The sequence below is a fragment of the Pseudorca crassidens genome, unplaced genomic scaffold, assembly GCF_039906515.1.
Source record: "Pseudorca crassidens isolate mPseCra1 unplaced genomic scaffold, mPseCra1.hap1 Scaffold_46, whole genome shotgun sequence".
Lineage (NCBI taxonomy): Eukaryota > Metazoa > Chordata > Mammalia > Artiodactyla > Delphinidae > Pseudorca > Pseudorca crassidens.
Window position 1 is genome coordinate 368904 of NW_027136299.1, and position 13180 is coordinate 382083.

The window sequence follows — 13180 nt, forward strand, 5'->3', positions numbered from 1 at the left end:
CACAGATAAAGTTCCTTAAGCCAAATATGGAATAGACAAGAGCTACCTCTTGCTCAACGAAATGGACTCAACACCGCATATTAAACGCCTAAGAATGTACCTGACTAGTAAGTATATTAAAACCTATGGATTGCTATGTCTCCGAAAGAGAATCAAGCATGTGTACAGGGGCATAAACGCAGCAGTGATAGGATTGGAGAGGTTCGGTGAGCAAATGAAGACCCTTTGAAGTCATATTGCATGGTACCCATTCCACGGGTTTCAACTACCCAGGTTTAAGTTATTCTTTCTTCAGGTAAAACATGCATGTGGAACCTAGAGTATGATCAACCATGTGATCGGGAGACGTGTTCAAATATGTCTCAGTTTTCGTACCCTGGTACTCGGGTGCAACATTCCAGACGCTTTACTAACACCCTCCCGACTTGGAGAGTCAGTCCCTTTAACCTCCTGTTTGGCCCAGTTTGCAATTTCTGCGGAAGATGAACAGGAATAGCGAGAACCAATGAGAGACTAGCTGGAGGTGTCTGGACGGGCAAATTTAACTCTCATTTCCCACCAGGAAGAGGAATTAACCAAAGGCTCAGCGTGCCGTGCCGGAACCAGATTAGGGCCTGAAGCCATCCTGCGGTGTTGCGGCCAGCTCAAAAGAAAGCGAGTTGAAGAAAGGAGCTCAGGGGCACTGTAATTCACAAACCTGCAGAGTTATAAATGACAGCTATCGTCCAAAAATATACTGAAGTAAGGCTGCCAAGAGGACTTGAAAGCGGGGCAGAATTGCAGGAAACCGATTTCAGGAGGTAGACTGGAATTGCATTGAAAGCATAGGAAAAGAGGCAGAACGTCCACAATGATGCACTTGGCCAAAAAGGGCGTATGCGTTTTTTCCTGAATATATTCAGGAAAAAACGCATACGCCCTTTTTGGCCAACCAAGCAAGCTTGCAAAGGAAATCTGCACTACAATGAAGTCTCACTTCCCCCCGGTCAAAAGGGCCATCTGAAAAAAGTGTAAAATCCAGAAAGGCAGGACAGGCCATGGAGAACTGGGAGCCTTGTTATGCTGATGGGCGGGATGTAAATTGCCAACAGACACTCGGGAGAAGTGTATGGTGTTTCCTGAAACATCTAAAAAACAAAGCAACAGAGCCTAGGGCACTTCCACTTATGGTCCTATAGCTTAGGGAAATTAAAATAAAAAAGACACAGCCACCCCAAAGTTTGGGACGCCTCTGTTTACAAGAACCTCGTTTACAGTACAAGTTCAACATCGCAGAAAGTGAAAAATGGATAAAGAATTTGTGGTATTTACTTACAAAGCAATATCACTCAGCAATGAAATCTATGTCATCAGGCCCTTAGCAGCACAATGAGTGGATTCAGGTATGATGATTCTAACTGAAATAAGTCACACAGAAAAAGAAACATCATAAGATATCAGTAATACACGGAATGTAAACTTGGCTACACAGGAACTGAATTACAGAACAGAACAGGGTCTCAAATTTAGAAAACCAACTTATGCTTGCTTAAGGGTAAAGGTGAGTTGGGGTGCTGCATAAAACCAGAGATTGAAATGAGCACAGATAAAGTTCCTTAAGCCAAATATGGAATAGACAAGAGCTACTCCTTGCTCAACGAAATGGACTCAACACCGCATATTAAACGCCTAAGAATGTACCTGACTAGTAAGTATCTTAAAACCTATGGATTGCTATGTCTCCGAAAGAGAATCAAGCATGTGTACAGGGGCATAAACGCAGCAGTGATAGGATTGGAGAGGTTCGGTGAGCAAATGAAGACCCTTTGAAGTCATATTGCATGGTACCCATTCCACGGGTTTCAACTACCCAGGTTTAAGGTATTCTTCCTTCAGCTAAAACATGCATGTGGAACCTAGAGTATGATCAACCATGTGATCGGGAGACGTGTTCAAATATGTCTCAGTTTTCGTACCTGGTACTCGGGTGCAACATTCCAGACGCTTTACTAACACCCTCCCGACTTGGAGAGTCAGTCCCTTTAACCTCCTGTTTGGCCCAGTTTGCAATTTCTGCGGAAGATGAACAGGAATAGCGAGAACCAATGAGAGACTAGCTGGAGGTGTCTGGACGGGCAAATTTAACTCTCATTTCCCACCAGGAAGAGGAATTAACCAAAGGCTCAGCGTGCCCTGCCGGAACCAGATTAGGGCCTGAAGCCATCCTGCGGTGTTGCGGCCAGCTCAAAAGAAAGCGAGTTGAAGAAAGGAACTCAGGGGCACTGTAATTCACAAACCTGCAGAGTTATAAATGACAGCTATCGTCCAAAAATATACTGAAGTAAGGCTGCCAAGAGGACTTGAAAGCGGGGCAGAATTGTAGGAAACCGATTTCAGGAGGTAGACTGGAATTGCATTGAAAGCATAGGAAAAGAGGCAGAACGTCCACAATGATGCACTTGGCCAAAAAGGGCGTATGCGTTTTTTCCTGAATATATTCAGGAAAAAACGCATACGCCCCTTTTGGCCAACCAAGCAAGCTTGCAAAGGAAATCTGCACTACAATGAAGTCTCACTTCCCCCCGGTCAAAAGGGCCATCTGAAAAAAGTGTAAAATCCAGAAAGGCAGGACAGGCCATGGAGAACTGGGAGCCTTGTTATGCTGATGGGCGGGATGTAAATTGCCAACAGACACTCGGGAGAAGTGTATGGTGTTTCCTGAAACATCTAAAAAACAAAGCAACAGAGCCTAGGGCACTTCCACTTATGGTCCTATAGCTTAGGGAAATTAAAATCAAAAAGACACAGCCACCCCAAAGTTTGGGACGCCTCTGTTTACAAGAACCTCGTTTACAGTACAAGTTCAACATCGCAGAAAGTGAAAAATGGATAAAGAAGTTGTGGTATTTACTTACAAAGCAATATCACTCAGCAATGAAATCTATGTCATCAGGCCCTTAGCAGCACAATGAGTGGATTCAGGTATGATGATTCTAACTGAAATAAGTCACACAGAAAAAGAAACATCATAAGATATCAGTAATACACGGAATGTAAACTTGGCTACACAGGAACTGAATTACAGAACAGAACAGGGTCTCAAATTTAGAAAACCAACTTATGCTTGCTTAAGGGGAAAGGTGAGTTGGGGTGCTGCATAAAACCAGAGATTGAAATGAGCACAGATAAAGTTCCTTAAGCCAAATATGGAATAGACAAGAGCTACTCCTTGCTCAACGAAATGGACTCAACACCGCATATTAAACGCCTAAGAATGTACCTGACTAGTAAGTATCTTAAAACCTATGGATTGCTATGTCTCCGAAAGAGAATCAAGCATGTGTACAGGGGCATAAACGCAGCAGTGATAGGATTGGAGAGGTTCGGTGAGCAAATGAAGACCCTTTGAAGTCATATTGCATGGTACCCATTCCACGGGTTTCAACTACCCAGGTTTAAGGTATTCTTCCTTCAGCTAAAACATGCATGTGGAACCTAGAGTATGATCAACCATGTGATCGGGAGACGTGTTCAAATATGTCTCAGTTTTCGTACCCTGGTACTCGGGTGCAACATTCCAGACGCTTTACTAACACCCTCCCGACTTGGAGAGTCAGTCCCTTTAACCTCCTGTTTGGCCCAGTTTGCAATTTCTGCGGAAGATGAACAGGAATAGCGAGAACCAATGAGAGACTAGCTGGAGGTGTCTGGACGGGCAAATTTAACTCTCATTTCCCACGAGGAAGAGGAATTAACCAAAGGCTCAGCGTGCCGTGCCGGAACCAGATTAGGGCCTGAAGCCATCCTGCGGTGTTGCGGCCAGCTCAAAAGAAAGCGAGTTGAAGAAAGGAGCTCAGGGGCACTGTAATTCACAAACCTGCAGAGTTATAAATGACAGCTATCGTCCAAAAATATACTGAAGTAAGGCTGCCAAGAGGACTTGAAAGCGGGGCAGAATTGCAGGAAACCGATTTCAGGAGGTAGACTGGAATTGCATTGAAAGCATAGGAAAAGAGGCAGAACGTCCACAATGATGCACTTGGCCAAAAAGTGTGTATGCGTTTTTTCCTGAATATATTCAGGAAAAAACGCATACGCCCTTTTTGGCCAACCAAGCAAGCTTGCAAAGGAAATCTGCACTACAATGAAGTCTCACTTCCCTCCGGTCAAAAGGGCCATCTGAAAAAAGTGTAAAATCCAGAAAGGCAGGACAGGCCATGGAGAACTGGGAGCCTTGTTATGCTGATGGGCGGGATGTAAATTGCCAACAGACACTCGGGAGAAGTGTATGGTGTTTCCTGAAACATCTAAAAAACAAAGCAACAGAGCCTAGGGCACTTCCACTTATGGTCCTATAGCTTAGGGAAATTAAAATCAAAAAGACACAGCCACCCCAAAGTTTGGGACGCCTCTGTTTACAAGAACCTCGTTTACAGTACAAGTTCAACATCGCAGAAAGTGAAAAATGGATAAAGAAGTTGTGGTATTTACTTACAAAGCAATATCACTCAGCAATGAAATCTATGTCATCAGGCCCTTAGCAGCACAATGAGTGGATTCAGGTATGATGATTCTAACTGAAATAAGTCACACAGAAAAAGAAACATCATAAGATATCAGTAATACACGGAATGTAAACTTGGCTACACAGGAACTGAATTACAGAACAGAACAGGGTCTCAAATTTAGAAAACCAACTTATGCTTGCTTAAGGGGAAAGGTGAGTTGGGGTGCTGCATAAAACCAGAGATTGAAATGAGCACAGATAAAGTTCCTTAAGCGAAATATGGAATAGACAAGAGCTACTCCTTGCTCAATGAAATGGACTCAACACCGCATATTAAACGCCTAAGAATGTACCTGACTAGTAAGTATCTTAAAACCTATGGATTGCTATGTCTCCGAAAGAGAATCAAGCATGTGTACAGGGGCATAAACGCAGCAGTGATATGATTGGAGAGGTTCGGTGAGCAAATGAAGACCCTTTGAAGTCATATTGCATGGTACCCATTCCACGGGTTTCAACTACCCAGGTTTAAGGTATTCTTCCTTCAGCTAAAACATGCATGTGGAACCTAGAGTATGATCAACCATGTGATCGGGAGACGTGTTCAAATATGTCTCAGTTTTCGTACCCTGGTACTCGGGTGCAACATTCCAGACGCTTTACTAACACCCTCCCGACTTGGAGAGTCAGTCCCTTTAACCTCCTGTTTGGCCCAGTTTGCAATTTCTGCGGAAGATGAACAGGATTAGCGAGAACCAATGAGAGACTAGCTGGAGGTGTCTGGACGGGCAAATTTAACTCTCATTTCCCACGAGGAAGAGGAATTAACCAAAGGCTCAGCGTGCCGTGCCGGAACCAGATTAGGGCCTGAAGCCATCCTGCGGTGTTGCGGCCAGCTCAAAAGAAAGCGAGTTGAAGAAAGGAGCTCAGGGGCACTGTAATTCACAAACCTGCAGAGTTATAAATGACAGCTATCGTCCAAAAATATACTGAAGTAAGGCTGCCAAGAGGACTTGAAAGCGGGGCAGAATTGCAGGAAACCGATTTCAGGAGGTAGACTGGAATTGCATTGAAAGCATAGGAAAAGAGGCAGAACGTCCACAATGATGCACTTGGCCAAAAAGGGCGTATGCGTTTTTTCCTGAATATATTCAGGAAAAAACGCATACGCCCCTTTTGGCCAACCAAGCAAGCTTGCAAAGGAAATCTGCACTACAATGAAGTCTCACTTCCCCCCGGTCAAAAGGGCCATCTGAAAAAAGTGTAAAATCCAGAAAGGCAGGACAGGCCATGGAGAACTGGGAGCCTTGTTATGCTGATGGGCGGGATGTAAATTGCCAACAGACACTCGGGAGAAGTGTATGGTGTTTCCTGAAACATCTAAAAAACAAAGCAACAGAGCCTAGGGCACTTCCACTTATGGTCCTATAGCTTAGGGAAATTAAAATCAAAAAGACACAGCCACCCCAAAGTTTGGGACGCCTCTGTTTACAAGAACCTCGTTTACAGTACAAGTTCAACATCGCAGAAAGTGAAAAATGGATAAAGAAGTTGTGGTATTTACTTACAAAGCAATATCACTCAGCAATGAAATCTATGTCATCAGGCCCTTAGCAGCACAATGAGTGGATTCAGGTATGATGATTCTAACTGAAATAAGTCACACAGAAAAAGAAACATCATAAGATATCAGTAATACACGGAATGTAAACTTGGCTACACAGGAACTGAATTACAGAACAGAACAGGGTCTCAAATTTAGAAAACCAACTTATGCTTGCTTAAGGGGAAAGGTGAGTTGGGGTGCTGCATAAAACCAGAGATTGAAATGAGCACAGATAAAGTTCCTTAAGCCAAATATGGAATAGACAAGAGCTACTCCTTGCTCAATGAAATGGACTCAACACCGCATATTAAACGCCTAAGAATGTACCTGACTAGTAAGTATCTTAAAACCTATGGATTGCTATGTCTCCGAAAGAGAATCAAGCATGTGTACAGGGGCATAAACGCAGCAGTGATATGATTGGAGAGGTTCGGTGAGCAAATGAAGACCCTTTGAAGTCATATTGCATGGTACCCATTCCACGGGTTTCAACTACCCAGGTTTAAGGTATTCTTTCTTCAGCTAAAACATGCATGTGGAACCTAGAGTATGATCAACCATGTGATCGGGAGACGTGTTCAAATATGTCTCAGTTTTCGTACCCTGGTACTCGGGTGCAACATTCCAGACGCTTTACTAACACCCTCCCGACTTGGAGAGTCAGTCCCTTTAAACTCCTGTTTGGCCCAGTTTGCAATTTCTGCGGAAGATGAACAGGAATAGCGAGAACCAATGAGAGACTAGCTGGAGGTGTCTGGACGGGCAAATTTAACTCTCATTTCCCACGAGGAAGAGGAATTAACCAAAGGCTCAGCGTGCCGTGCCGGAACCAGATTAGGGCCTGAAGCCATCCTGCGGTGTTGCGGCCAGCTCAAAAGAAAGCGAGTTGAAGAAAGGAGCTCAGGGGCACTGTAATTCACAAACCTGCAGAGTTATAAATGACAGCTATCGTCCAAAAATATACTGAAGTAAGGCTGCCAAGAGGACTTGAAAGCGGGGCAGAATTGCAGGAAACTGATTTCAGGAGGTAGACTGGAATTGCATTGAAAGCATAGGAAAAGAGGCAGAACGTCCACAATGATGCACTTGGCCAAAAAGGGCGTATGCGTTTTTTCCTGAATATATTCAGGAAAAAACGCATACGCCCTTTTTGGCCAACCAAGCAAGCTTGCAAAGGAAATCTGCACTACAATGAAGTCTCACTTCCCCCTGGTCAAAAGGGCCATCTGAAAAAAGTGTAAAATCCAGAAAGGCAGGACAGGCCATGGAGAACTGGGAGCCTTGTTATGCTGATGGGCGGGATGTAAATTGCCAACAGACACTCGGGAGAAGTGTATGGTGTTTCCTGAAACATCTAAAAAACAAAGCAACAGAGCCTAGGGCACTTCCACTTATGGTCCTATAGCTTAGGGAAATTAAAATAAAAAAGACACAGCCACCCCAAAGTTTGGGACGCCTCTGTTTACAAGAACCTCGTTTACAGTACAAGTTCAACATCGCAGAAAGTGAAAAATGGATAAAGAAGTTGTGGTATTTACTTACAAAGCAATATCACTCAGCAATGAAATCTATGTCATCAGGCCCTTAGCAGCACAATGAGTGGATTCAGGTATGATGATTCTAACTGAAATAAGTCACACAGAAAAAGAAACATCATAAGATATCAGTAATACACGGAATGTAAACTTGGCTACACAGGAACTGAATTACAGAACAGAACAGGGTCTCAAATTTAGAAAACCAACTTATGCTTGCTTAAGGGGAAAGGTGAGTTGGGGTGCTGCATAAAACCAGAGATTGAAATGAGCACAGATAAAGTTCCTTAAGCCAAATATGGAATAGACAAGAGCTACTCCTTGCTCAATGAAATGGACTCAACACCGCATATTAAACGCCTAAGAATGTACCTGACTAGTAAGTATCTTAAAACCTATGGATTGCTATGTCTCCGAAAGAGAATCAAGCATGTGTACAGGGGCATAAACGCAGCAGTGATATGATTGGAGAGGTTCGGTGAGCAAATGAAGACCCTTTGAAGTCATATTGCATGGTACCCATTCCACGGGTTTCAACTACCCAGGTTTAAGGTATTCTTTCTTCAGGTAAAACATGCATGTGGAACCTAGAGTATGATCAACCATGTGATCGGGAGACGTGTTCAAATATGTCTCAGTTTTCGTACCCTGGTACTCGGGTGCAACATTCCAGACGCTTTACTAACACCCTCCCGACTTGGAGAGTCAGTCCCTTTAACCTCCTGTTTGGCCCAGTTTGCAATTTCTGCGGAAGATGAACAGGAATAGCGAGAACCAATGAGAGACTAGCTGGAGGTGTCTGGACGGGCAAATTTAACTCTCATTTCCCACGAGGAAGAGGAATTAACCAAAGGCTCAGCGTGCCGTGCCGGAACCAGATTAGGGCCTGAAGCCATCCTGCGGTGTTGCGGCCAGCTCAAAAGAAAGCGAGTTGAAGAAAGGAGCTCAGGGGCACTGTAATTCACAAACCTGCAGAGTTATAAATGACAGCTATCGTCCAAAAATATACTGAAGTAAGGCTGCCAAGAGGACTTGAAAGCGGGGCAGAATTGCAGGAAACTGATTTCAGGAGGTAGACTGGAATTGCATTGAAAGCATAGGAAAAGAGGCAGAACGTCCACAATGATGCACTTGGCCAAAAAGGGCGTATGCGTTTTTTCCTGAATATATTCAGGAAAAAACGCATACGCCCTTTTTGGCCAACCAAGCAAGCTTGCAAAGGAAATCTGCACTACAATGAAGTCTCACTTCCCCCCGGTCAAAAGGGCCATCTGAAAAAAGTGTAAAATCCAGAAAGGCAGGACAGGCCATGGAGAACTGGGAGCCTTGTTATGCTGATGGGCGGGATGTAAATTGCCAACAGACACTCGGGAGAAGTGTATGGTGTTTCCTGAAACATCTAAAAAACAAAGCAACAGAGCCTAGGGCACTTCCACTTATGGTCCTATAGCTTAGGGAAATTAAAATCAAAAAGACACAGCCACCCCAAAGTTTGGGACGCCTCTGTTTACAAGAACCTCGTTTACAGTACAAGTTCAACATTGCAGAAAGTGAAAAATGGATAAAGAAGTTGTGGTATTTACTTACAAAGCAATATCACTCAGCAATGAAATCTATGTCATCAGGCCCTTAGCAGCACAATGAGTGGATTCAGGTATGATGATTCTAACTGAAATAAGTCACACAGAAAAAGAAACATCATAAGATATCAGTAATACACGGAATGTAAACTTGGCTACACAGGAACTGAATTACAGAACAGAACAGGGTCTCAAATTTAGAAAACCAACTTATGCTTGCTTAAGGGTAAAGGTGAGTTGGGGTGCTGCATAAAACCAGAGATTGAAATGAGCACAGATAAAGTTCCTTAAGCCAAATATGGAATAGACAAGAGCTACTCCTTGCTCAACGAAATGGACTCAACACCGCATATTAAACGCCTAAGAATGTACCTGACTAGTAAGTATCTTAAAACCTATGGATTGCTATGTCTCCGAAAGAGAATCAAGCATGTGTACAGGGGCATAAACGCAGCAGTGATAGGATTGGAGAGGTTCAGTGAGCAAATGAAGACCCTTTGAAGTCATATTGCATGGTACCCATTCCACGGGTTTCAACTACCCAGGTTTAAGGTATTCTTCCTTCAGCTAAAACATGCATGTGGAACCTAGAGTATGATCAACCATGTGATCGGGAGACGTGTTCAAATATGTCTCAGTTTTCGTACCTGGTACTCGGGTGCAACATTCCAGACGCTTTACTAACACCCTCCCGACTTGGAGAGTCAGTCCCTTTAACCTCCTGTTTGGCCCAGTTTGCAATTTCTGCGGAAGATGAACAGGAATAGCGAGAACCAATGAGAGACTAGCTGGAGGTGTCTGGACGGGCAAATTTAACTCTCATTTCCCACCAGGAAGAGGAATTAACCAAAGGCTCAGCATGCCGTGCCGGAACCAGATTAGGGCCTGAAGCCATCCTGCGGTGTTGCGGCCAGCTCAAAAGAAAGCGAGTTGAAGAAAGGAACTCAGGGGCACTGTAATTCACAAACCTGCAGAGTTATAAATGACAGCTATCGTCCAAAAATATACTGAAGTAAGGCTGCCAAGAGGACTTGAAAGCGGGGCAGAATTGCAGGAAACCGATTTCAGGAGGTAGACTGGAATTGCATTGAAAGCATAGGAAAAGAGGCAGAACGTCCACAATGATGCACTTGGCCAAAAAGGGCGTATGCGTTTTTTCCTGAATATATTCAGGAAAAAACGCATACGCCCTTTTTGGCCAACCAAGCAAGCTTGCAAAGGAAATCTGCGCTACAATGAAGTCTCACTTCCCCCCGGTCAAAAGGGCCATCTGAAAAAAGTGTAAAATCCAGAAAGACAGGACAGGCCATGGAGAACTGGGAGCCTTGTTATGCTGATGGGCGGGATGTAAATTGCCAACAGACACTCGGGAGAAGTGTATGGTGTTTCCTGAAACATCTAAAAAACAAAGCAACAGAGCCTAGGGCACTTCCACTTATGGTCCTATAGCTTAGGGAAATTAAAATCAAAAAGACACAGCCACCCCAAAGTTTGGGACGCCTCTGTTTACAAGAAACTCGTTTACAGTACAAGTTCAACATCGCAGAAAGTGAAAAATGGATAAAGAAGTTGTGGTATTTACTTACAAAGCAATATCACTCAGCAATGAAATCTATGTCATCAGGCCCTTAGCAGCACAATGAGTGGATTCAGGTATGATGATTCTAACTGAAATAAGTCACACAGAAAAAGAAACATCATAAGATATCAGTAATACACGGAATGTAAACTTGGCTACACAGGAACTGAATTACAGAACAGAACAGGGTCTCAAATTTAGAAAACCAACTTATGCTTGCTTAAGGGTAAAGGTGAGTTGGGGTGCTGCATAAAACCAGAGATTGAAATGAGCACAGATAAAGTTCCTTAAGCCAAATATGGAATAGACAAGAGCTACTCCTTGCTCAACGAAATGGACTCAACACCGCATATTAAACGCCTAAGAATGTACCTGACTAGTAAGTATCTTAAAACCTATGGATTGCTATGTCTCCGAAAGAGAATCAAGCATGTGTACAGGGGCATAAACGCAGCAGTGATAGGATTGGAGAGGTTCGGTGAGCAAATGAAGACCCTTTGAAGTCATATTGCATGGTACCCATTCCACGGGTTTCAACTACCCAGGTTTAAGGTATTCTTCCTTCAGCTAAAACATGCATGTGGAACCTAGAGTATGATCAACCATGTGATCGGGAGACGTGTTCAAATATGTCTCAGTTTTCGTACCCTGGTACTCGGGTGCAACATTCCAGACGCTTTACTAACACCCTCCCGACTTGGAGAGTCAGTCCCTTTAACCTCCTGTTTGGCCCAGTTTGCAATTTCTGCGGAAGATGAACAGGAATAGCGAGAACCAATGAGAGACTAGCTGGAGGTGTCTGGACGGGCAAATTTAACTCTCATTTCCCACCAGGAAGAGGAATTAACCAAAGGCTCAGCGTGCCGTGCCGGAACCAGATTAGGGCCTGAAGCCATCCTGCGGTGTTGCGGCCAGCTCAAAAGAAAGCGAGTTGAAGAAAGGAGCTCAGGGGCACTGTAATTCACAAACCTGCAGAGTTATAAATGACAGCTATCGTCCAAAAATATACTGAAGTAAGGCTGCCAAGAGGACTTGAAAGCGGGGCAGAATTGCAGGAAACCGATTTCAGGAGGTAGACTGGAATTGCATTGAAAGCATAGGAAAAGAGGCAGAACGTCCACAATGATGCACTTGGCCAAAAAGTGCATATGCGTTTTTTCCTGAATATATTCAGGAAAAAACGCATACGCCCTTTTTGGCCAACCAAGCAAGCTTGCAAAGGAAATCTGCACTACAATGAAGTCTCACTTCCCCCCGGTCAAAAGGGCCATCTGAAAAAAGTGTAAAATCCAGAAAGGCAGGACAGGCCATGGAGAACTGGGAGCCTTGTTATGCTGATGGGCGGGATGTAAATTGCCAACAGACACTCGGGAGAAGTGTATGGTGTTTCCTGAAACATCTAAAAAACAAAGCAACAGAGCCTAGGGCACTTCCACTTATGGTCCTATAGCTTAGGGAAATTAAAATCAAAAAGACACAGCCACCCCAAAGTTTGGGACGCCTCTGTTTACAAGAACCTCGTTTACAGTACAAGTTCAACATCGCAGAAAGTGAAAAATGGATAAAGAAGTTGTGGTATTTACTTACAAAGCAATATCACTCAGCAATGAAATCTATGTCATCAGGCCCTTAGCAGCACAATGAGTGGATTCAGGTATGATGATTCTAACTGAAATAAGTCACACAGAAAAAGAAACATCATAAGATATCAGTAATACACGGAATGTAAACTTGGCTACACAGGAACTGAATTACAGAACAGAACAGGGTCTCAAATTTAGAAAACCAACTTATGCTTGCTTAAGGGTAAAGGTGAGTTGGGGTGCTGCATAAAACCAGAGATTGAAATGAGCACAGATAAAGTTCCTTAAGCGAAATATGGAATAGACAAGAGCTACTCCTTGCTCAATGAAATGGACTCAACACCGCATATTAAACGCCTAAGAATGTACCTGACTAGTAAGTATCTTAAAACCTATGGATTGCTATGTCTCCGAAAGAGAATCAAGCATGTGTACAGGGGCATAAACGCAGCAGTGATATGATTGGAGAGGTTCGGTGAGCAAATGAAGACCCTTTGAAGTCATATTGCATGGTACCCATTCCACGGGTTTCAACTACCCAGGTTTAAGGTATTCTTCCTTCAGCTAAAACATGCATGTGGAACCTAGAGTATGATCAACCATGTGATCGGGAGACGTGTTCAAATATGTCTCAGTTTTCGTACCCTGGTACTCGGGTGCAACATTCCAGACGCTTTACTAACACCCTCCCGACTTGGAGAGTCAGTCCCTTTAACCTCCTGTTTGGCCCAGTTTGCAATTTCTGCGGAAGATGAACAGGATTAGCGAGAACCAATGAGAGACTAGCTGGAGGTGTCTGGACGGGCAAATT